The 27,928-nt window shown below is 34.5% G+C and overlaps 1 protein-coding gene across 5 annotated transcripts in view; it reads right to left on the reverse strand.

Moving 5' to 3' along the window:
• LOC126976801 (LIM domain only protein 7) overlaps positions 1 to 27,928 on the reverse strand; it is a 182,093-nt gene that overhangs the window by 86,008 nt on the left and 68,157 nt on the right. The gene's annotated exons all lie outside the window — the stretch shown is intronic.

The raw sequence follows: 27,928 nt of genomic DNA on the forward strand, positions 1-27,928 counted from the left end.
ATATCGTATTAAATATATCATTGTCTTGCACCCATAGTACAGGCTATGCTCAGTTTGGGGCATGATAATTTGTGTAAGAGTGTGTCAATATTATTATTATTTTTTACGTCCAATGCTAGACAAAGGCTTCCCCCAAAGATTTCCACGATATATTCCAGCGATCTTGAACAGATCGTCAGTTCATCTTGTGGGGGCCTACCAACACCGCATCTTCCGGTACCTCGTCGCCATCTGTCCGTCGAACTGTACGCTCTGCCCACTGCCACTTTACTTTCGCAATCATTTGGGCTATTTCAGTAACTTTGAGTAATGATTTCTATGATAAAAATTTGTGGTTTCTGTATCATAAAATATTTTTTGTTTTGCGCATCCGTTATTCACATACTTTGAAAATAAGGTAATAAGTAGTTATCAACAAATCTCTGTTGATGTTTGGACTAACAGTGTTTGAAAACATTTCGCGAAGGATTATTTTTAATTTAAGTTACAACTAATACTTAAATGATATCAATTTATACAAACATGAAGACAACAGACAGTGTTTATTGGAATTTACATGTATCTATAAGGTCTCTATTTCACCGAAACCGTGTCCGAAAGCTACCAAACTAGATACCACAACTAACAACACAAACATCAGTTTAATGACGCGTCCGAGATGGTCGCGCCGCCAAATCAGTTGCGCCACCACGGTGTCCTAGCCACATTTTTAACTATTGCTTTCTGGTTTCTTGTCCCCTTTGACAGAATTATTATAACTTACTTTTAATTTCAATTTATAGAATATATAGGTTGTCACGAGACTCTCGTGCCAGAGTTTGAAGAGTCAACATCTCCTCAGGATGCCTCGTATAGAGCCTCAAGAAAACTCAAAATATTTGGATAATTATAGATTTCCGCAAAATAACGCCTAATTAAATAATTTTTTTATGTATGTTGTTGTATATATAATATAATACAAAATAAGTAAAGTAAGCATAATTCAGTGACGTCACACCAGTTCAAGGTAAACATGTAACTTGGTGTATTAGTTCAAGGATGCTCGCAAATTATTATTTTATTATAAAAAAGTTATGTGAATATAGAAATATTCCTCGGCACTAACATTTAATTACCTATTGTATAGAGGTATATACAAAAAATCAACCAAATTAATGTTCTTTTTTTTTCAAGTGAAACTGCTTTGCGAGGGTAGGTATAAATTTAACGGATGAAACGTAATAAAGTGACACAAACATGTGCCACGATTTTGTCCAAGAAGAGGGAGAGAGCAATCGAGACCGATTGGAAGAGATTGAGAAAGAGCGAACGTAGCATGAAGCACATAGCCATGGAGCGATAGAGCAAGGGAGACCGAAAAAAAATACAAGCTATTGTTTGATGTATTCCTTTCGTCGATAAATATTTAAATATTAGAACTTTAGATGGCAATTCTGTCGCTTAAAGTGTTGTACTACAGTAAACGCAGTTTTTTTTATTTAATTACATTATTAATAGTGCCTATGTATACAGTGTGTTAAATTTATAAAGAGACATTCTGTGTGAGACATAAATATTTTGTAAATCATCCAATACTAAGCAGTTGCTCAGAGTAACTTATATATTTGTGCTGAGTGAGTCCTAGTATTTATTATAATGGTCTGGTATTTTATTCTAAAATTGAAAATGGCACGTACAGTTTATTCTTCATCGTGAATTGATGAAATTGAAGCTATCCGCTATCTGGTGCCACACCTCGTAGAGTTCGTCCTTGTGCGAGTTAAACTCGCACTATTCCGGTTGTTTTAGCGATACGGGACTCCAAAAATAACTATCAGAGAGTAGATACTACAACACTTGCTGTGTACTTGTTGTAGAACATGCACCTCTCGAGGAGGAAATATCTACAATGCATATTACATCACCGTTCACGAGGTGACAATACAAACATAGTGTATAGATATCTGCATATTATAATAGCACGTACATACTCGTACATGAACACAACCGTAACGTAAGCGAATGTAGTTCACATTTTATGCGCCATTGTTGCAATCTATTATATGTAGGTACATGGTGCAATTCGTGTCTGTGGCTTACGTCGAAGCTTTCTACCGACATTCGACAGTGTATTACCCATAGACTTAGTATATACTAGCGTATAATCGACCCGGCAGCCAGATAGTTCGTGGCCAATTTTGTGATTCGTTAGTAAGTTAGCATGGATGAAAATGAAAACTGTTTGAGGGGACCTTTGCCAAGACGTAGCCTGTTCTCAGATAAATTGTTCAGGATAAAAAGCTATTTTTTTTTTCTTTATGTTTATATACAAGATATCAAGCGTGTTAATAAAACGAAGTGTAAAGTTACTCCAAGTTTAAAACTTTTTGTCTGTGTAAAGTTACTTCAAGTTTAAAACTTTTTGCTGAGTCCTTTGTCACTACAGAATTACATGACAGGGAGGAGTCATTTTAAATTTGGAGTAACTTTTGCACTGCATTTATTAGTAAAACAGAATGTGTGTTAGTTTGGAATAGTTTTCACATAAGTAACAGAAATCTGTTTTTAGAGATCTATATCGAAACGGGAGCCATGTTACTAAATCTTTATTCGTAAGTCCGTCCGCCAACCGCAACAGTTGGGGTTTTGACACAGTAAGACGTATTTTGCCGCCATAATAACTAAAATGGAAAATGAATGAATATGGCGGCAACGCAAATTAAATAATAAAAAAAAGGATTTACAAATATTTATACAAAGTATTTATTTTATTGTATATAGTAGAATGTTACCAAATCATTCGAGTAAGATAGTTTGTATGTACAGTTGGAGCCGGAAGGCAACATTAAGACCTAATTTTTAATAAATTAAGGCTACGCAATACAAAATAAACTCTTTAGTAAGAGCGTAAACACATCACGAACAGTCACAAGATTTTAAATATTCAAAAAACTAAGTGCTTACATGTTTTTCATAACTTTACGATTTCAAAATAAAGTTTGTGTTTAAAATAATAAGAAGAAAATACCTGACCTTGCTGGCGTCCAACCAGAGTAGGTATAATAAACTTAGTGCCCTATAAAGAAAATATTTAATATTTAACAGTCAACGTCAAAGTCAAAGTCAAATAAACTTCATTCAATTAGGCTTAAACTAAGCGCTTTTAAATCGTCACTATAAATATTTCTTTTAAATTACAGAATCTACCCTATTATGTCGTGAGAAAAATAAACACGAAACTCAACGGACATTATTTTCAATCAAATAGAGTATTTTACAGTGGCGGTAGTATACATAACAAATTAGTTTGTAAGGTGCTGCATCCAATATATGATTCGAGTTTAAATAATATCAAATATTATATAAAAAGTAATAGAGGATTTACTGCATAAATATAATATGTGAAATCTGAGCGGACTTACTACAAACATATATAAGCATTACAGCAGCTGATGATACTTTATGATATTTTGTTTTTTTACTCCATTTTTTTAATAATTTCCATTTTTCCAAGAAGATCAAAAAGTCCCAGTATCCAAGTGTCTGCGAGGTGATTGAAGAGTCACACCGTGATATCGCTCGAGTAACTCGACAGAGAGTAATTACATTTTAAACGCACACTGATTGGCAGTTCTTGTAAGTGAAGCTGATATCTTGTATCATTCCACATAATTGTAATGCGAATTATTTTGACACATAGTTGCCAGCTTATACTTGCTGACACACTTGTTTTTTTATGACAATAAGGGATGAGGCGAGCAGGACGTTCAGCTGATGGTAATTGACACGCCTTGCCCATTCCAACGCAATGTCGCTCAGTTCTTGAAAAACCCAACAATTATGACTACAATTACGCTTTTCCTCTTGAGACATAAGATGTTGTACAATATTGTTGTACATATAATTAAAAAGAGCGCAAAAAATAATGCTGGGAGAGTTTCTTGCGCCGCTTCATCAGAGCGCCATTTGTTTCCGAAGCGGTGGTAGTGTTAGAAGTGACATCAAAAAGAATTTTAAAGGAATCAATTTTGAGAAAATAAATGCCTTTTTATGCCTTTCATTATTAGTCTCATTTGCCCAGTAATTCAATAGCTACGGCGCACTTCAGACCGCAACACAATAATGCTTACAAATTACTGCTCCACCGCAGAAATAGGCGCCGTTTTGGTACTCATAATCTAGCCGGCATCTTGTGGAAAGGAGCTGGTAAATTCCCTTAGTTTCTTACGACACCCTTAGGCCTGGGACTTTACTATTATTTTTATATATGGGGAAGCACAGGGAAAAAGTTATTAGGTCATTGTATTTTCAGAAGGGCTCGCTTTAATGCTTCTTTACCTCCCTTTCTTAAAATATGGGCAGATAGCTGATTGATGCACCACCTCGACTTTTCTTTTTTTTTTCGAAAGGCCGGCAACACATGTCTTGATCATTCATTTCACCACCCCCATCCCGTGAGCCTCTTGCCCGTTTGCCCCCTCTTATATAAAAAATTTAAAGCTCAACTTTTGCCAAGAGCTGGTAAAAGTTAAATGTACACGTTAAATTATCTATTTTGAATGTATGCCCTTAAAATGTCTAGTTCATCGACATCATAATATGCTTGTGTAATTCCTGGCACATGGACATTCTATTTTAATTCCCAGTGACTGACAGAGGTATTGCTACGCTTGTTTTGTGATAGTTATGGGTAAATGATTCCATTTATCATCACGTGAATCATCTGTTACCATCGCATCCCATAAAGTTGACAGAGTAATTCTACTAAAGAGAGGGTTCTCTGCTTTTGAGGTTGGTACTACTGTGGCGCATTTTCTGACGCCAAGCAATAATGGTAATTTTGGTTTCAATCAAGAATTCTGAAAACACCATTTTCATGGGCAGGGTGTATTACTTATCATAAGACGAACGACTTGCTTGTCTTGTTGAATTGAAGGACGTGGTAAAAAGTAGAAATACTGCAGAGTGCTTTAAATAATATTGAGAGATTGGGACAATAGAGAGTAGCTAATAGTAGCAGGAGTCACACTTAGTTACACCTTTTAAAAGTAATTGTTACTTTAAATGAGCGCCAATAAGATTCACTTACGCATTTTAAATTGTAAACGTACTTAGTTCGTAGCTGCGTTGGAATTATCTGACATTGATAACGCTACTAAGCTATTATTTGTTTGTGGCTGTCGTGTGGTCGGGACAAGTTTGAAAAAACTTAAGCTACCTTACAATTCAAAAATGACAGAAGAACATGGGCAGAGAAAGGAAAATATTTAACTATGACTAAAATGCACTTCAGAAAGAACGACGCGGTGAGCAACCGACAACCCAGCACTTATCTACCTCGAGGTTTCAGCGCCTGTAGCTATGTTTTCGTACGTAAACGCAGAGTGACACATGCCTGCTTTAACGTAGGTGTCCGTTTTCTGAAGGTACCCATGTCCAATCGTCCTGGAGACATCGTGCAAGGAATTTCTTGCGCCGTTTCCTTTTTCAGGGCGCCGTGCCTGAAGTAGTGGTGTCGAAATGACTAAAATAGGAATCACAAAATAAGATTTTGAGAACATAAATTATTTTTATAGCAGCAGGTGTAAGGCCGGGTAAGGTCAGCCAGTCAGATTACGTAATAAGAGCACAGGCCTGTCGAATGTGGGTCGCTGGTCGCTCACTGCTGCAGACCTTGAGTGACGTTTTAAATTTCCTTCAGTACATTCGAATAGAGCAATCTGATATGCGATTGTGTTTGTAGAGTTGAACATTTTAAACATTTAAGTCTTCGTTCTTTATAAATTATATATTAATACAATATTTGTGCTGCAGAAGAGGGCTATTCACGCTATTTATAACCTATTTCCTAGAGAATAATTGAGAGCAAAATTCAAAGAAATTAAAATCTTGACTGATGCTTCTTAATATATTCTTGATAATGTAATGTATGTTCATAGGCACATAAGTAAATTTGCCAGAAACTGTCATAACCATAATGTTAACACCAGGAACAGACATAAACTGATGATGCCTTCTACTCAGCTAAGTCGAGTTAGTAAGTCTTTTGTGGGGCGATGTATATGCTTTTACAACAAGATCCCAGAAAATGTTCAAAAAAAAAGTATTAGGTTATTCAAAAGAATTGTTAAAAAACATTTGTGTGGTAAAGGTTACTATAACATAAATGACTTTCTTAATGATACCACAGATTGGGAATGGAGCGACCGCTCTCAGGCTATGAAATAATAAGTTTAATTGTACAATGTAACTTTGTTAATGTAACTTTAATTGTAAATCATATTTTTGATGAAAAAAAAAGCCCGCTGAGTTTGTTGCGCCCATTCTTCTCAGGCCTGAGGCATTCATTTTAGAATGAGTGGTAGTTTTTTTTTGAATTTCAATAAGTGATTTCACATCCTATTTAGAATAAAAATATTTGAATTTAAATATAATAGTTTATAAGCTTACATGAAGTAAATAATAATAAAACTATTGACACACTCTTAGACAAATTATCTTGCCCCAAAGTAGGCACAGCCTGTAGGTACTATGGTTGCAAGACAACGATATTTTTAATACGATATACTTACTTAGACATACATAAATACAAATAAAAATCCATGGCTCGGAAACAAACATTCATATTCATCATATAAATTATTGCACCTACCGGGATTCGAAAACTTAGACCTCTAGCCCAGTAGGCATGGTCACTAACCACTGGGCTATACATAGGGGTCGTAGAAAAATCTAAATGTTGTCAGTACGAGAAAGGGTACCAAGAAAAATGGCAGCATTTTGACGTTTTGGATAGCTATCCCTTAGGAGATCCGTTTGCCGAAATAAACGCGTAATCTCTAGGTAAATATATTGTGGCATAAATATAAAATTGTTTTCAACGATGACTGTTGAAAGTATGACACTATTAGTTAAACGTAGGAAAGTTATACTTTCCTACATTTAACCAACTCCTATTACCCCACGAAATTACCAACAGTCATTATAATTCACGGATGTGGTCATCAATTGGCGATAATTTTTATATTTGACACTGCACACTCTGCCACATCTACCCCGGAAGGACTTAGATGCAGGTAAGGAAGCAAATGCCATGGGAATTTATGACAGAGCATATCATCCTTTCAGTGTCAGAATCTACACGACAATGTATTTGTTATTTATGCAACATAGACTTCTATCCAAAATTTAAGAACGAAGAGTGCTCGGATGTTTCCCGAGAGGTTGCAGGTTCGAGTTCGCATCGTTCATATATTTTGGATACAAATTTAATTTTGTATAATTAATCCCTATAAGATATTTCATTGAAAATAACAAATTGTATTTATTATTATAATTAAATTAAAAATAAACTCTTAAAAAAATCTGTTAGTTTCACATTTATAAATTCTTAGTCAAATGATGCATGCAGGTTGTGGGACAGTGGAGCCAACAGCAGTACATATCCAATAGACCTGCGAAGCCATGATGCACAAACAATACATCCACTTAGGACAGCATCCTGCAGCTAGAAAAATTGCAACTCACTGCTCCCCAAAGAATTTAAATGTTCCTGGAAACAACAATTCTAAGTAGTGAAAGTTGAAGGAGTGCCACAATCGATCGATATCTGGTCGAAGTGGCACATATATTCAAATACAACCCAATAAAAAACATTGAAAACTAAGATATTATACGACGAAAACGTAAAATACAACGTATTCTGATGTGACAATTTTTCAAACCTTTAATTTGGACAAATGACCATGAGATGTCTGAAGACAATATGTCTTTTATGAGAGAAATTTATCAATTAATAAGCGGTATCGCAGCTAATATTTCAAAAAATCCCGCCATCAACACAAGATTCACAGAAGACGACACAATATTGGCTTGGCAATGAAACATCAGGTCACTGAATATATTAGAAACGCGTCGCGTAACATTCGACATCTTTGACAACCAATATATTGATGCATAGTTTATACACATAAACTAACACGTTATTGGCTTGTTAAATCACTTAATAAATTTCTTCTTCTTTGTCTCAAAACAGTATTAAATGTGAATTACAAGACTCTCCATTTATTCTTATATCGTGTGCCGTTTTCTTATTTCATTAGTATTATGAATCTGGACAGTACATATTCTATTGTCATTTGTCCTTGATAATTTAGCAAATTTTCAAGTAAATTCGAGATACTACTTTACTTAAAGGTGGTGAAACTTACGTTGAAAGATTTCGTTAGGCAGATAGCTAAATTATATAAATATTTCTGTTTTTTTACTATTATGAAAATAAGGGACGAGACGAGCAGGACTGACAGCTGATATTAATTGATACGTCCTGACAATGCAATGCCGCTCAGGATTCTTGAAAAACTCAAACATTCTGAGCGGCACTACAATTGCGCTCGTCACCTTGAGACATAACATGTTGTCTCATTTGCCCAGTAATTTCACTAGCTACGGCGCCCTTCAGACCGAAACATACTAATGTCTACACATTTCTGCTTCACGGCAGATATAGGCGCCGTTGTGGTACCCATAATCTAGCCGGCATCTTGTGCAAAGTAGCCTCTCACTGGAAAAAGTAATAAGATTTATAATTTTTTCTGTCCTAATCAATGATGTTTCCCGTTTAACGCATAATAAACCTTTTTAGGTGTTGATCAATTACAGCCAATAATCAACAATCGATTGACTATTACACAGACACTATACATTAACGGAAAAAGTGGATCAGCTTCATCAAATGTCTCAATGGTTCGCTTGTCTGTTGTAACTTGACAAAAACAACAATATTTTTGAAGACGTCAGCGAAATAAATGCACAGATATATAAACTGAAGAAAGCTGATTGCAAGCTAGAAGTAATCTACGTCTGTTGCCCCTCGTTATAGCAAGTGACCCTATTTTTTACACTCTTTTTATTAGCTTCACCTGTATGTTTGTTTGTAACCGACTCATTTGGGCGCGATTTTGAACCACTTTAAACGGCCAGATTTCGTTCAAACTTCGTAGATTTATCGAAGACTGATGACAATACATTAACTTCATAAAATTATTCAATTTTTACAAGATTTTTGTTAATTTATATAATTTTCGTCTATCGGCTATATGGCAGGAATTAATGTTAATTTTAAATTTCAACCATTATCTTTAATAGATTTATTACTTCCACGTATTTAAAACAATCGCTCAAGTTATGTGCCGCGTCTACGTATATTTTGGTAATATTAATATAATATCATTAAAGCATCCTACAATGTCATCCTTAATGCGATACTGAGCACACTATTGTTCATTTAATAATGTTCTTGAAATTAATATCGGCTATCTGCGTCCGCTTTTGATATTCGGCAGCACTTATAGCCCTTTTGCCAATTCAATCAAACTATCTCGATCATAAAATATTCAAAAGGATGTAGCTTGTTATATTTTACAAGGAATTATAATGACGAAATCAAAATAGCACCACGTTCTAATATGAAGCCGTACAAGGTGCAGCCATATCTTTAAAAGTTTCCTTGATCTAGCAACACTGATGTAACACCGGCTATGCACGATAGCTTAAAATACCAGCACCTACATAGGATTATACTATTGTTTTGAATTTCAGTTTTCGTCTGTTACTACAAATACATTATATCTTTTTTATATCCAGTTCGACTTTGAATGTCAAGTCTTTATAGCCTTCGAGCAAACCTGATGTTTTCTTTACCTTTCACAAAAGTTGATTTTTATATAAGTATACGAATTCGACTTTTGCTATACTTATAACCTTCCCGCGAGTGCAAGCAGTAATTTGGCAAGGTTTTATCACAATCAGATGAATGTTCTGGTAAAGCATTAAGCACGAACACTTTATTTTTGAATAAGTAGATACTTATATAACATTTGTATGTATTAAATTAACTTATATACTAAATTAACAATTTACGCCAATTTTTTTATTATAAATAGATGTTATAATATATATTCTTGTTGTAGTGCCTATGTAACATTCATAATCCTAAGCCAGTCACCTGATTTAAAGTAATTACCACCGCCCACATTCACTTGCAACATTAGATGAATTAGAAAGAAAGGTGTACGCGCATTTGTTTAAAGGTACCCATGTCGCATCATCTTGTATATATCCCAGCGGATACTCCATAGGGAGTGCCGCTTGCGCCTCTCTCTCCTCAAGAGAAGGTCGTCTTCGTTGTAGGCACTTACCCAAAGCCAACCTCAGGTGGTATTTAGTGGGTTAGGCACTTAGGTTTTACGTGAGTCTCACATAACCAACGCAGAAATAGGCTGCATTGATATGCATGAGCTTTGACCACCTCCTTCCCATCGTTATCCCGAAGGGTAGCACTTTCCCTTTGTCTAGGCGCAAAATAAAAATAATCGTCTTGTAAACACAGCACAAGGAAGCTCATTCCACAGCTTTGTGGTAAGTTCCTTGAACACGACACTGTGGAGGAATGCCACACATACAGATGGTGGGGTTGATATCTATATTGAGCCTTAATTTTAAATAAATTTTGCCCAATCAATTCAGTACTTACCAAGTTGGTATAACTAAGCTCCTGTTTCTCGCATATACGGCGAACTACATTTAATTATTTTGAGGACGTATTGTTAATTATGTTAGTTGTATGAAGGCACATCCTGTTACATTGTAAAATCAAAGTCTTCGGTGATCAATCTCCTTAGTATACCTAAGATATATAATAAGTTCACGTATTTAATATGTATATATTGATGTAGTAATAATGAGCCAACGAAATCTGATACGAGGCGCATCAAATCGTATCTTAACCTATCATTATAAACACCAAAAAACATTTCGCAAAAACGATCAACAGATGGCCTCTTTGACCTTTTCGAATTCTTTATACATGCACGTTAATATGGACTGTTTGTCTTTAGTTTTGGGTCCAATTTGTTATATCAGAGAGAACATTTGACGCTTTGATTGTGGTAGGAAGAAAGGTTAGGCTTGAGGTACACTTAGCTTTAAAAATTTTCATTTTATTCTTAACACTTACTCGTAGGTCAGTTTCAAAGTTTCAATTACATATCATGACGATGTTAAATGTCAAAAGTATAATGTGAAAACTTAGTCAATACTATAAAACCTTTTTACATTTATAAAAAAATCATATTGTTTATTCATAGTATTAAAAATAATAAACTTTACTTATATTTACTGAACCTTATAATAACAAAACAAACAGGATAAAAATAACTCCCACTTGGTATTACTTGTATAAAGTCACGAGTTCGGACAGATGCGCATCATTGTCAAATTAACATCTTTGTTCTTGCAAACATTAAAGTGACGTTACTAAAATGGCGATGACACCTTATCAACCCAAAAAGTCATTTTAATCTGTAAGGGATTGTTCTTTATTAGAGTCTCTAAAACAAAATTAGGGACTCTTTTCACTTCGTCGTCGAAGTGTCGATACTCTTAACAACACATATCAAGTAAAAATCAATATCAATCAGCATCAATCAACACGATGAATAGTCTTTTCGGTCTCATATTATATCACTGCAAGTATTATATATGTAAGTAAATCAAAATAAGATGATTCCACTGCAAATACTTATAATCATAAAATTTGTCGAATTAGCAAGGTAACTTTCGTCAAATTATTATATTCAGAGGAAATACATAAATTGTTACCAGTGTGTCGAAGCCTAACAAAAAACGAGAAATAACAAAGCGGTACCCGAGCGACCTTGGGCTTAACTGTAGGCCACATGGTCCTCACTCCGAACCCCCCACCCCCCACCCCAGCCGTGGCCCGGCCCAGCTATGCGACCGGTTCTGTTTTTTTGATTCCTGCGCCCGCGCCGCAGGGCCTTTCAATTACTCTACCATGACTTGTGCTTTGTATTGTTTCAAGCATACCATCGCCAGGAAATATGAAGATTTGTAAATTATGTATATAATTAGAAAGCACTAATAATAGCAAAAATCATCTTACACGGTGTTCGACGTAGGATGCGTTGGTATACCTATCGACAGTACGATATACGAACATGCGACAATAACGTATTATTAAATAGTAATTTCACAGAGTAAGGATGGATACAGCTTACGTTTCAAGTATTTTCCAGGAACATAACGCAGTTTTAACCTTAAGAAAGTATTTTATTGAAATATTATTAATTAATAATATTCAATAGTATGTTGAAATAAAAAAACAACGATTTCTTCACTACAACAGTGCGACCAGAGTACACTCAGCAACCGTTCACGAGTTTGCGAATGGACCAGCCATCCTATTTTGCTAGCGCAAGATACCACTGTTTGCGAGAGGCCCTCCATCGACTGTTTAGAAAGTAACATTGTGTAAAGCGGTGACATAAATGATAACAATCGAGCGTTCAAGTTATCTCGCCAATTGTCTGCTTCACGTTAATATAACAGACTCACGACCACTATCCATAAGGCACAGATATCATAATTTTAAGTCGTCTAAACTAATATTAATATTATGAAACACATAGTGCAAGAAATAATTGGTGAAAGAACGGAATGTTGAGAATCTATGGCTATATAGAAAAAAAAACATTGTTTATCCCTGCTGTGGTAGTATGAACAAATTAACAGAGCAAAAGAAGATAGAAGTGTTGGGGAAGGTCGACACAGGCAAATATTTCACGATTAGGTCTAAGATGTACCGGAAGGGAGTCAGGTAACGAATGATATGTGTCATGATAAGAGAACTAGCATGAAAGGGTAGATCCAGGGAAGGTTGATCGTAAAGTAGATCGTGGCTATCAAAGGTCGATCTGCCATCGGTATCCTCTAGGAAACCGTGTGATTAAAATATGCATCTATGAACATTTATGCTAAGAATAAAGGCAAAATCACAGATGTGTCAAATTTATAGCAACCCGAAAGTGGCAATAGGCTGGAATAATACGAGCATTTCATATGCCGAGGACTAGTACAGTCAACTCACCTTAACTTTGAGCCGTTTATTCCAGCTACCGGACTTCATCGTATTAAGCCTACCAAAAAGGTCATAAAGTGTTGCCTAATTTTTTTGCAGCTTATCGAAAAATATTCCAAAGTTGATATTTTTATCAGATGGATGATTTCTAAGGCCGAAACATGAATACCGCGCTTCATATCCTTTCCTGTTGTTAGCCAATGGTTTTTATTTAATTTTATTTAATTCCAAATTAGCGAAAAACAAAACTAGATAAAGAAGAAACAATCTTTCAATAAAGACCATCAATCATAAAGTTAGTTTCTGGAATTGATGATTTTAAATCAAGTTATGTTTACTATAAAGTTCGACCAATGACGGAAGAGCCCTGTCACCTTGAAGTAGTCAAGGCAAAAAAATTTAAACACCTAAAGATAGATTTCGTTAATTACGAATTCAACAGAACCTAATATTCAGCAAAGATACCTTTAACAACATTTGATTGCTTGATATTGTTTTTGCTAAATTTGACGACGTGAAAGAATTCGGAAACACAACGGTCCGATTACAGTTAGGAACGCATTAAATCGTAAACGACGAAGAAACGACGCCAAACAACGATATTTTAAACAATAAAGTCACTTATAAATTTATAATAATTATGCGATACGAATACCGTTGTAAATTGATTTCCAAAATTACTGATGTTTTCCTGATAAAGTAATAATTAATGTAAAATTACGGGGCTGGAGATTATAATAATTTACTACGTTAAAATAATAAGAACTCGATGTATTGTAACAGATATTCGCCACCAACACATGTTCCAAATTTAAATAGTTTTTTTCAAAATAGGATTGGATATCAGTTATTAAAAGTCTAAAACTACCTCATATTCGAAAAAGTATGCCTCAGACGTAACGGGCGCAAGAAACTCAGCGGGGTTATTTTTTTTCATAAAAATATGGTTACAATATAACATCGTACAATAAAATGTATTATTTAATAGCCTGAAGGCGGTGTCCCCGTTCCCAGTCTATGGTATTATTAACAATGTTACGACTACAGTGCGGTTTTCAAGGAACCACGTACCACCAATAATGTTCCACGTACAACCAAGCTGTAGCATAAGCTTTTTTGTGCAATGTTACGACATGGATATCTTCAAAATAAGCGTGTAACTTTCTAAGGGGACGGCAATGCTTCTGTGATTCCTCTGATGTTTCAACAGTGGTCATCTGGGCGGCGGTGATCACTTAACATCCGTACGCTCGTTTATCTAATAAAATTGAAATTGAAAGATTATAAATGAAATTTCATATTCTTAGCTGACCTCTACTCGACGAAAGGAATATATAATAAACTACGACCAAATATATAATAAACTTTATTACTTCAGATTATACCTAAAAAATATTGTTGATATTATTTGAACGAGCAAAGAATCGCTAAGCCGTTTCAAATCCGAAATATTACTTTTTCGGCTTTGCGGCCAGTGTCATAATCAAACCATATATGAATACGATCTCCTTGTAGCAGTACCTTATATCGCCGGTATAGTCCTAACTCTGATTTATCACTAAGCTAAATTTTAAAAGTGGGCTTTCAATGTACTGCTTTCAGCGTCAAGAGTCACCACTGATCAGTGACCACAACAGTAACAGTTAACCCACATCGTGATATGAAACAATACTCCTTGATGAAGATCAATCGTGAACAAATTGAGCGAGCTATTTTCGTAACAACTGCCAAACTATTGCGCAACATCGTTTCTTTAGATTGTCATTCAATAGAGAAATGTTAAGATAAAAAACTGAAATGTTCAGATGGTTTGCCATAGACGGAAGGAAAGATATAGATCTAATGTGGATGGCAGTATAGTAATAGGGATATGTACAATATTTGGCTTTTTATTTCAACGTTATTGCAATTGTAATGATCATAGCACGATTTATTGGCTGATAGATCGATTTACCCTCTATGAAGTAGTATCCTCCTCTCAATATTCTCTAATCGTGGTAAATATTCTTAAAGTGTGAATACAGATGATGTACCGAAGATGAGCCAGATCAAGAGTATCTTGAGTTGGTTGAATGTTTTGTCAAAGATTTGACACGAGTGGAATAATCCAGATGTGTCAGGACCGTGGCAAGTGGTGACTGTCTCTGTGAGACGTCTATGTGATTGTGTATATACAATAATATGTGAGTTTATCAATTATTGCAGTTTGTGGTATTGTAACGACTAGTAATTGTAACGTAATAGATTATCTTCTATGTAGGGTGGTAAACGGTAAGAGATAGATCTTCACATGACCTATGCGCACATAAATATTTTACACTTTATCTTGTCGTTTATAGTGTTATAAAAGAGCGTTTACGGCTTCAGTTGCCAAAACTGATAAAATAAAGTATAAAAAGCTAAAAATTTTCAGGTAAAAGGTTGAGAGAAAAACAGGCACATATTTATAACACTTTCTTATAGACTTTACATCGATATAATAAAATAGATAGTGCAAAATATTTTTATTATCCTGTTTATGAATGACAAGATAAAACAAGGATGAAAACTTTTTATCAATTAATCGGATGGTTGAAGCTCGCTTCTTAGACAAATTCAATTTTTATTATAATAACTACATTCGAAAATTAATGCGTTAAATCTGAAAATTATGGTCGCAAGAAACTCAGCGGGTTTCTTCTTATCTTTAATAAAATTTTGGTTACAATATTATAAGATTGTACCATAATCAAATTTATTATTTAATAGCCTGAGGGCGGTCGCTCGATTCCCAATCTGTTTTATCATTAAGAAAGTTAATTACGTTATAGTAACCTTTGCCATATAGAAGTTATTTAACAAAAAATATATAAAATAATAATATAACTGTGTTCTTACATTTAATTTTGACGTTTGTCACGCAGTCCCCCTGAAAACGTGACCTGGAAAGGTCTCGAAATCTTTACGTAACAATTTCATGCGCTTTAATCCTTTGAAGTGTTTTATTTACGTGTGAACAATTAGCGGTGTAATAGGCGTAGAAAATAGCGTGTAATGTCGATCCAATAATTGATAAAAATAACTAAATATAGTCATTTATACCGCATGATGCAAGGTGCTCTAGATGGAGTACTATTACGTACATCATTCTGTCATGTCGTCCTTGTCAACTACAACAAAACATGAAATATTCACAAGAGCGTATTTATATTCAGGTTAAGTTACGCACAGCGTGCCAACTGCTCGGTTGGTAACTTGAAATTAGCGGTATTTTTGGCACTACCATACCAATTGGGTATTAGCAATGATTTTAAGTATACTATTATCATTGGATATTAGTATGATATACAGCATAGAACGTCATTGTATACAGCTGTAATATACAAATGATTTAAGTCTTCTTTAGTGTTAATTCCGCCAATATTTGTTTTTAAAACAATTCGACACGTGTTTCGCCTCTACACGAGGCATCCTCAGGACGTGTTGTCTCGCCAAAATCTGGCACGAGACATCGTGTCGAGTCTCGTGTCGAATTGTTGCAAAAAAAAATATTGGCGGAATTAACACTAAAGAAGACTTAAATCATTTGTATTATTATGGATTTCCGCAAAGTGACGCCTAATTCAATATTTTTTTTTACAGTTGTAGTACTCATTGAACGAGACCTATGTTTACTCGTGGGTTCCGGTAGAAGGGCTATTAATTCCTAAATAAACTTAATTTAATATTTTTTTATCTAAAAAAATTTTTTTTCAAGCAACCACAAGTGTCACAAACCTTGATATTATATCGTCTATAATAAATGTAACCTAAAAGGTACATCTCAAATCAAAAGTCTGAGTATAATAGATCCCATCATTTCATAGATAGGTCGAATCAGACAGACGTACTTAATATTACACATATTACCGTCTACACATAAATGTACATTAAGTGAATAGCTGTTATTTTACACTTGTATCGGGATCTTTAATAGTATGATGTGATCAGTACCTTCGTAAGGAACCTCTTATAGATATATTTTTTATTTAATCTGCGGTGAGTTGGGGGAGAATGCCGTTCAGATGAGGACACCAGTGTCTCGATTGACTTCCAAGAACACAATTGCTCATATTCAGCGTTTTCATCGCCAAGAAATGAGCTACATTCATATTAAACAATACTTTGATAAGTAATAACTTAAACATTTAAGTGATTATTGAATACTAACAGTGTTATAATAAAGCTAACGTAATGTTTATAAAGTATTTCGTAACTCCAGTATTGCAAACAAGATATAAAAACAGAGAATAACATAAAACACACAAATGCATCGGCACAACCCACGAAAATAACGGAACGAACGGCCCATAAAGTATAAAAATACATAAAAATTAACATTACGGTCCATAACGCGGCAAATAAGACCTTTGTAGTTTATGGTCATGCTCTGTTAGTCAACAACACTATGCCATAGTCTATGGTCAACATGGCGGCCGGCCAATGAACTCTTGCGTTCGCAACAAAAATGTACATTCACCATGCCTATAATAGTTCTCAAATATTTACGAGTTTTATCTCGAGACTTTTGTTGTTTAGCCCACTACCACAATGAATATTATTCAAGATATATGCGAAGTTAATGTTTCATGAAAATATTTCTGTAGGGTTAAAATAATAAAATAAAATATTAAGTTTAATAAAATATACATGATATGGTATTTTCATACCATTCTAAGAGTACTTGTATGCTATAAATCAGCGACTTTGGCCGATCTCAAGAAATGGCAAGAGAGTTAGGTTTTTAATTACTGAATCTACCATATGGTCGGAAAAAGTAGAGCTAAACATACAAGAGACTCAACTGCCACTCTGTTCAATAAAATAGAGTAATTTACAATGGCTGTAATATGCAAAACAAATGAGTTTCTTTGGTGCTGCATCCAATATAAGAATAGTTTAAGGACACAGTTGAAATCATAAAAAAGGTGGCACGAAAATGTTCTGTTTTTTCAATGAGATACGATTATTCAATTTAGCTCTCAAAAGAGTTATAAAAGGATAATTAAAATTAGATCGATAGTATTTTTACTCGTAAATTACACCTATTTTTAAATAATTACAATTAACCAGGCCTTCATACATAAAAACTTATTTTATGTATGAAGGCATTTTACAAGTACAAGTAGCTACTCGTTTAGAAATGATTTATCGCGAAGCGTCCGAAAATGTTTTACAATTTGAATCCTCATTGGACACATTTGATAGTTATTTCTCTATTCAGCAGAAGCGCGACTTCCACCTGGCAACTACACGTTCATCGTTAAAACTATATGTACCAATACGGAAGATTACAAAGACCATCTTACACTAACTCGAAGTATTGGCTGTATTCTAGGAATATCTTGTCCAAAGAAATTTCAAACTCAAATCTATGGTATTTTGGTAAGATATTATCATCCACCATCTGGACGTGTGGCGGTCCACAGTGCGGTTTTCTAGGAACTTTCTTCCACGTACAACCTTTCTGTGGAATGAGCGTTTTGTGCAGTGTTTCAAGGAAAATACGACATGGGTAGCTTAAAAGGAAGCGCGTATTCCTTTTTAAAAGTTCGCTAACCCTCCTGTGATACCGCTGGTGTTGCAGGAGAATGTGATCAGCGGTGATCACTTAACACCAAATGACCCGTATGCTCGTTCTGCATAAAGAATTGTACCAGATGGGACAGAGAGCGTCGACGCCCTCATACAAGACTAATAGATTAGGACGTAAAATCACAATTAATTATATAATTTTTTGGCATGATACATAATATATTGTTGCAGTTGTTGATGCAGTATAATAATATAGTCCCCGCGCGTTGATAATCGGACAGCCATCTTGTCTAAGTGTCAGATCGAAACAGACTTTTCAAAAATAAGTTCACTTGCAAATTAGTTTGGTTTATATTTATCTTCATGTCTAAACAATCTCAATTATTCATTTAAAATCTTTTGTAACCTCGTTACAGTTTTAATATTAATGCATATATTTAACGCAATCTTCTATCTTATCGATATCAGTCATTTATTTAATTACCAGTGGCTTTAAGAGATAGAGATTGTCATATTATAATCGGCTTTGTCAAGCAAGCTCATAAGTTTTCATTAATCCCAAATTAAGTCATATATGTAGATACTCCACATTGGTAATGGTAATAAGGTAGGTATGTTATTAGATTTGTATAAGGCCTTGTACACATACAAATTCAAATCATTAAGAAAGTCATTTATGTAATAATAACCGTTACCAAACAAACGTTTTTTAACAATCTTTTGAGTATCGTAAAACTTTTGTTCGCTCGCTCCACAAAAGGCTTAATAATTCGAATTAGCCGAGTAGTAGGCATAATAAATTTATATTTTTTCTCGTGTTAACATTATGATTGTCACAGTTTGTAGCAAATTCCTCAATGTGCTTATGAACATATAGAACATTATCAAGAATATAATATTGAGAAGCAAAAGATTCTTTAGGACCTAGGTTACAACCTTTTTTACTCGCCGCGCCACAAATGCTCTTTCTCTTTCCCTCCAATATTTATTTTTGCTATAGAAGAAAAGGACAAAAGAGTATAAACAGGTCACCTGTTGCTATCTTGTAACACCAGAGGAATCACAAGATCGTTGCAGACCTAAGCAGTGTCGAATAAAACGGTTCTATCCTCTTAACCAGTGGGAAGCTCCTTTGCACAGGATGCCAGCTAGATCATAGGTACCACAAAAGCGCCTATTTCTGCCGCGAAGCAGTGATGTGTCAACATTATCGTGTTTAGGTCTGAAGGGCCCCGTAGCTTGTGAAATTACTGGGCAAATGAGACTCTAGTTCCGCTAAGAACTTTTGGGTTTTTCAATAATTCAGAGCGGCACTGCATTGTAATGGGCAGGGTGTATCAATTACCATCATCGGAACGACCTGCTCGTTTTTTTCCTTATTTTAATAAAAAAAAATATGAAATCGCCAGCGACGTTTTAAATTGTGATAAAGAGGAATTATTTTTATTTTATTTAAGATAATGTAAGAGTTTTTTAGTTTAGGTATTGCGATGTCTCTGTGTTTGGTTCGCTGTGATTCCAAGCTTAAAAGAAGTTTAAATAAAAAAATTACATATTTTCAAATGTTGTTATACTTTTTGAGTGTCAATTCCGCAAGTTTTGCCTTTAATCAATTCACGTGTTTCACCTCTACACGAGGCATCCTCAGGAGATGTTAACTCGCCAAATTTTGACTCGAGACTGAGTGAGTCCCGTGTCTCATATATAAATAAAAGATGTACAAAAAGTCGTGATAAAAATCACAACATTAGGATTGTAATAGATTTCCGCAAAATAACGCCTAATTCAATAAGTTTATAAATTTGTTATAAAACATTTACTAAAAGGCCGGCAACGCACCTGCGATTCCTCTGGCGTGAGAATGTGGGCGACGGTGATCACTTCAGCCTCCTCTTCCATAAAAAAAATTACCTATAAAGTATAATACTTATGGATGAGCATCGTTATCACAAATGAAATTCAGTAATAAGTAAGCTCGTAATCAGAAGCAGAAATATTTAAATAAAACTTCAATGAACAAAGACAAAATATATTAGATTCTGTTTCCATTGTTCAATTTTAAGAAAAGAAGTGAGTCTTATTAAAGATTACATGTAATTATGTTTATATAAATGGGCTCTGTCTATTTCTCAATCTTGTAACTTTTCAAAATTTTATTAATTAAGTATTGCTTTTAAGTTTCATAATCGTATGACACTAACAATACTGTATTATATCACATCACCCACTGGTATTGTGCACATTTTCCAGGTAAATCTCACAAACTGTTAGGAAACACATACATATGGCAGTATAGTATGTAATGTAGACAATATTTAATACTACCAACTCCCTGCGACGTCGTCCCAGAATTAATATTATGTAGTCTTATATGTTGTACCGTTCTTTTGCAAAAATATCTTTAGAAAATTCATACAAAAACTAACAAGAGGGGTTAAATTATGCAATTGCCGTTTTATTGTAATAGGTACTTCGAATTAACATAGAACCTTCATGGTTTGAGATTTTTGAGTGAAACTTCTTTCACATTGTACCAGGTTTTGTGTTTTTAAAAGAAGAATTACATAATTCTACTTTTAAAAACATGCAACATTCGATTATCGACTTTCAGTTGTTTTTTTTATTCAGTATAGCTCACACAGCATGAGGAACCGTTTAAGCTCCATAGGAACTGCAATTAGAAGCCATTCGTCACCGTTCCGTATTCGCCAGAGCTTGCAGCACCTTTTATTTCGTGATTTGGACAATTTTCTACGTAATAAAAAGTTTCTTCTCAGGAGGCAATACAAAAAGCTTTCACACAGTTTGTCGAATCAAGATCACCACAGTTCTATCGCAAAGGCATGACCTTCCTATTAGATGGCAGCAATGTATAGACTCCACAGTGCGGTTTTAAAGAACTTTCTTTCAAGCTGTGGAATGTGCCTTACTTGTGCAGTGTTTCCCGGACGATACCACACGGGTACCTTAATAGAAAAGAGCGTTCCTAAAAGACGGGCGAGTGTCCTGTAAGTCCTATGGTGTTGCAAGAGAATGTGGGCGCCGGTGATCTTTCATACAAATAAGTTCTAGATTTATTAATGTATGAATTACCAAGCTCAATTAAAATAGTATCTATACAGATAGGCATAATCTATATATATAAAAATGAATTGCTGTTCGTTAAGTCTCGCTTAAAGTTCGTTAAGTTCGTTAAAACTCAAGAACGGCTGGACCGATTTGGCTAATTTTGGTCTTGAATTATTTGTGGAAGTCCAGAGGTTTAAAAGGTGAATAAATAGGAAAATGCTGCTAAATTAAATAAAAACATACAAAATTGTTTTTCCTTTGATGTGTCCATACATAATTTCTATGAGAGAATTTATTGACGCACGGCTCGACAGTTCTGCTGTGAAACAATTTCATTACGACAGCAGGGTGCATATTTTACGAAGTAATTTTTGATGTTATGATATATTATTGACAAATTCATATAAAAACATTATTTCATTTATTATACACAGAACAACGTCTGTTGGGTCAGCTAGTACTATATATTATAGGTAACGTCAGGGATTCCAACTGTTCTGGAAAAAGGAGTATTATACGTCAATTTTAAACAAATAATCATCAAAGATAGTTTTCTACATATAGCAGCTGTTTGCACACTTATTTGGACAAACTTAAACATTTCTCAGTTTTTACTCAAAGAAGGATGAAGACATAAGTCCGAGAAATTATGTATTGTGTAAAAATATTCCGCGGAAATTACCATTTCTCATGCGTCAGAACTGTCCTTAACCTGTCTGTTTATTCGGAGAAATCAAAGCATCAGAGTATTTGATTAAACAAGTTCCACGAAATAAGTTATAGATCAGATTGGAAAAGAAGCCGATATCGTTCCGAGGACAAGCGCAGATTATCGATACAAAACTGAATAATATATAAACGAAATTTTGGAAGAATCGATAAATACCTACATTGAAATATATGAGCCACAAAAAAGGAGATTTCCAAATATCTTTATTTACCACACGCCACTAAATTTAAGAACAAATTCACCACATAAAGTAAAATTGAGGGCCCATAAATGTTTTATTACTTTCATTCCAATCTGCTCACAGTAATATATATTTACATTCCCTAATTCTTTAACGCCCACATCACCGGATAAGCAGAAGTCAAAGTCGTATCGCAACTTATCTCTTTCGTATCATAATTTCGACAATTGGAAACGCTATTACACGATCCTCAACATCGGCGTATCCGTGGGTGAAATTTATTAGCATTGTTTTTGTCTAAGCGATTATCACCCTTAACAGAGTGTAGTAATGGCTAGAAATGTAAATACGAAATCGGTGTTTAACGCGTTTTGAATCATTTGCGTGTTTTTCAAAGTTATTGAGGATGCGCTTGGAAAAGTAATGAGTTTTGTGAGATACGACGTTTGCCAATTACTAGTTGTCGTTTACTTGCGACACAGCAGGACACAATTTGCAGATGTCAAATAGGCCAAAATGTCAGGACGAGGTACCACCAAAAGAGTGACAGAATGGGATGAAAACAACAAAATTGCTGCAGCAATACAACATGACAAAGATAAAACACAAACAGAAAATCTTTTCAGAAGACAATTAACCACTGACGCTAATGACGTCGAATAATAAAAGACGAATAGAAAACATTAAAATATTGAACAAAAAATAATTATTTGACATTCTATCCGAAGGTATGTCGCTCATCAAAACATCTTATTGCCATTCATAAAAGGATACAAGCTTATCTCTTGTCTCTCTTACATATTGGTCATATTATATCGCACAACTGTTTATGAAATGAAATAAAATTTATTTATTGCATCGAATACAGTATACATAAGTATCTTAAATCTATTGTAGTTTCTTCTATTCGCCTAATTTAAATTACCATACATATACACACAAATAAATGATTATTTTGATTTACTTTGATACGACTTGGACTTGATACTATCCAGATCATACTGACCCTGTCATGGGCAGCAGATATCGCTTTACTTTTTTTTATGAAATAAGGGACGAGACGAGTAGGATCTTCAGATGATGGTAATTGATAAACCATGCCTATTACAATGCAGTGCCGCTCAGGATTCTTGAAAAACCTAAAAATTCTGAGCGGCACTACAATTGTACTCGTCACCTTGAGAAGTAAGATGTTAAGTCTCATTTGCACAATAATTTCACTAGCTACGGTGCCCTTCAGACCGAGACACAGTAATGTTATTGTACCCATACTCTAGCCGACTTCCTGTGCAAAGGAGCGTCCCACTCCACTTCTTTTATTTTCTTTAATCTGTTCATGCGGTGTCTGTTGTCTAAAAATATAAAATAATAATAGAATATTGAGAGCCTATGTGATATAGTATATTTTTAAAAAGCTTACATTGACAATAGCTGACTTAACCTTCAATTTAACTTTTATTTACAATTGATGAAATAGTTTGTCAAAATTATTTAAAAATAGAACTCTATTGACATTGTAAAAATAAAGCAGTTCTATATTAATTTGAATGGAATTCCAAAGAACGTAACTCTTTCATTAATAAAATATACAAATAAAGGAAAATGTCAAGAACAACAAAACTATAAATTTACTAAATTATTTCCAATTGTTATTTACTTGTGAAATAATAATTATATAATATTTTTCTTTGGATTGCTATGGTGATTTTAATACATTTATATTTTACACAAATTAAATTTGTAACCAAAATTTATGAACCATGCGAGACTGAAACCCAAATATTATTATGTGATTCAATTGCTTTTTTATTCTACATTTGATCAGTTATCAAAGTCTCCAATAGTGTTAACATCTGTGCAAACAAGGTATGCGTTTGATATTTTATTATGAAATATATGTAGGTTGATAGGTTCGGTACAGACAGATACGGCAGGTTAGCATTCCTGAGACCTAACCTGATAACAGGTTGATTTCTAAAAGCTGGCCGATCTGCTCTGTATTGCAACACTGTTAGCCGATGTCACTGTGTACTAAATGTCGGTGTTAACAGAACTTGTAGCTAGTGAAATTACTCGGCAAATGTGACTTGACATATTATGTCTCAAGGTGACGAGCGCAACAGTTGTGCCAGTTTTGCAAGAATCCTGAGGGGTACTACATTGTAATGGGCATGGCGTATCAAGTATCATCATCGTCCTGCTTGTCTCATCCCTTATTTTCATATAAAAAAATGTTAACCGCTGTAGCCGATTTTATAGTGTTGCGATTGATTGCAAATTGAACTACAAAAATCAGTTTATTTCATAAAAATATTTTGACAATTGTTAAAATCTTCCTTCAATCAACATAGATAGACATGTTGTTGCTGTAAACTATGTAACAGTGTATAAAACTGACTGGTGGTGACTGGTTCTGGACATCTCTAGCGCATGTTCCAACAATTGTCGTTGATAAATTATTGGTCAGTAATTTGTCAGTTTTAAAATTTTGCTATGAGTAAGACAGGCACCTATTCAAACATAAAAATAAAAATACAGTACAACTCAATATTATTTTAATTAATCAAAATAATAATGTTGATGACGTATGAGTAGTTATATTGTGAGTTTTATAAATTTGTCTGTCACAGATTCCAAAATGGCAGTAATGTAATTAAAAGAAATTTAGAAAAATACTTAAAAAGAAACTCCGCCGGTAAGGTTGAAGGTCCCTAAGAAAACTATAGCTGATAATTGATTCCATAATGTGGATGTACGAGCCAAGAAGAAAAAGAAGGGTATATCTTAATCTTCTTTCTTGTATCTTGTACAATTGTACAGATGACATCCTGTTCTAGTAATAAATCTATCAACAGAAGTTAATAAACAATTTGTTATTTTAACACTTTAAATATTCCTCACTTCTGGAATTAATTCTACAAATCTGAGAGTTGAACAAGATGTACGAAGATTAACGATTCGTACGTCACTTAAACCGTTGGTTCAGTTGGTTAGAGCGCTCGGACGGAACGAACGAGGTATCTGCATCGTTCAGAAATTTTGGTTACAAATTAAATTTGTAGAGCTAAATTAATGAAGTAATTGTTAAAACTGACAGCATACAAGATTATTCGATGAACTGATAACATTTTACAACCTCGAAACAATTTGGGAGGTATTCGTAAAACACTCTCTAGGTTGTTTCGTAGTAATCTATCAAGAAGCTGACATCTCCGACCATCGCGGTTATGATTGAAAGATACCCGCCAATATGTTGCACAATATAACTGAAATATTATCGATTTTGTCTCATTATAACCTCAAGCATTTATTACCGATTCTGACCACAATGGCCGACATTGTAGCAAATAATTACATCATGAGACCAGCATGAGAGACATTTCATGATAGAGACCTGACATCATCATGAATTTGGATCTGATACGTCATATCCGTGGGTTTTTGGCCATAATTGGCCAGCTTATGCTAGTGTGTAAGATATTCAATAGTATGGTAAATAGTAGAATAAAATAGAAAACAATTACTTAGTAACAAAAACACAACATTTTCAATTTACAAAATTAATTAAAATATTAAATAAGATAACAAAAATTATTCAGATATAAAAAAAAGTGTGTGACGCGTGATTTCCTGCAAAAAAGAGCTGACTCAGTACATTGTTGTGTTAACACAACACTGATTGTCAGCAGCCCATCGTAACATTTGTACTTGAGAGTTGCTGTAGTCTTCCCATTGTAATTAATTTCTTAGCAAGTCCAATAATAATTTGTTACAGCTACTCCATAATTGCAATTTTTTATGACAATAAATGACGAGACGAGCTGAATGTTCAGCTGATGGTAATTGATACGCCCCGCCCATTACAATGCAGTGCCGCTCAGGATTCTTGAGAAACCCAAAAACTTTGAGCGGCACTGCAATTGAGCTAATGTTAAGTCTCATTTGCCCAGTAATTTAACTAGCTGCGGCGCCTTTCAGATCGAATCACAATAATGCTTACACATTACTGCTTCACGGCAGAAAAAGTCGCCGTTGTGGTACACATAATCCAGCCGGCAAAGGTAAATGACCTTAGTCGCCTCTTACGACACCATTGGGCCTGTGACTTCCTCCCTGTTCTCTTTAATGCCCTGGGAAAGCATAGGGCAAGTTAGTACGTGTAGCCGCAAAATAATCCGACAAAAACAGTTTAATATAACGTAACATCAGTAAATGAATTGGAAAGTTTAGATAAATATGAAACCCACGCAGGAGTCATGCGCAGAAGAATAACACGGGCGGTCAGTCGATACAGTTTCGTCACCTAACGTAAGAACATCACGGGTTAGATACGAGAGATTGGGATAACGTTAAAACCTTAGATCATTCAGTCTGACACTTTCACATTCAGACAGCTGTGAAAACGCCTAAAAATTGAGGACGATTGTTAACCTCTATTTTGAGTAATGCACACATACTAACACAAAGTGACACACTAAAGTAATAAGCCTGGCCCGTTTTCATCGATTGTCTAGCAGCAAGATTCTCTATCTAGATGTATAAATCATCTAAAGTTATGACTCGCTGTTATTTAATGCATACAATATTATTATTATATAAATCGCGGTGACGATAAATTTTAATATTTAAAATAAACCTGCATTAATTTAACCGGCGGGTACACAGCGAAGACCAATGAAATAACCACATATTGTGAAATGAATACCAGCATCTGATCGATACACAAAAGACTAATATCCTGAAGATTAGAGAAAGAAAGAATACAAAAATGTAATGTATGAATACATATTATTTACTCTTAAACCAAAAGTTACAAAAGCGTACAATATTTGCACAATGCACTATCGCTCAAGTGGTTACAGCCAAGACAAGCATCTAATTTTTCCACAATTATACTGGCAAACAATTTTCTACCTTAACAAATCAACTTTACGGGCCAGTATTGTATGTGAGTATTAGTATACGTAACACCAGTGAGCGTTATTGACGATATTTACTATCTTAGATTGTAGTTATCTTATTTCGTAATTTATTTTTTATTCCATGTCTATAGGTTACGAGTCTATGTTTGGATTGGGTTTGTTTTCACAATAATGGTGTAATTCCTCCTACCGTAGATCTCTCATACATGTATTTTTCTAACAAAATTCTGTGCGCAACGCATCAATGTGTGACCTCATCTATCATTAGGATTGTTTCGAGGACTCCTAGTTCTGAGCCCATCATCTCAGTTACTTAGCAAGCTGGGACTAGTGTCCTTTACATATTCCCATGGTGACGTGTAAGTATCGCGCTACTTGCTACATTTAAGAAGTCACAACGACTTTTTAAATCAAGTAGACATACATATTATATTTTCTACATGTAGCACCAAACTTAAAAGAACGTTAACTAATAAGTTTTCCAGAGTAAATAATTGTAGTGAAGTTAGTTTTAAAGAGTAACATTACATCCTAGCAATAGGTTTATATACCTA

Source organism: Leptidea sinapis, chromosome 2 (genome assembly GCF_905404315.1).
Source record: "Leptidea sinapis chromosome 2, ilLepSina1.1, whole genome shotgun sequence".
Classification (NCBI taxonomy): Eukaryota; Metazoa; Arthropoda; class Insecta; order Lepidoptera; family Pieridae; genus Leptidea; species Leptidea sinapis.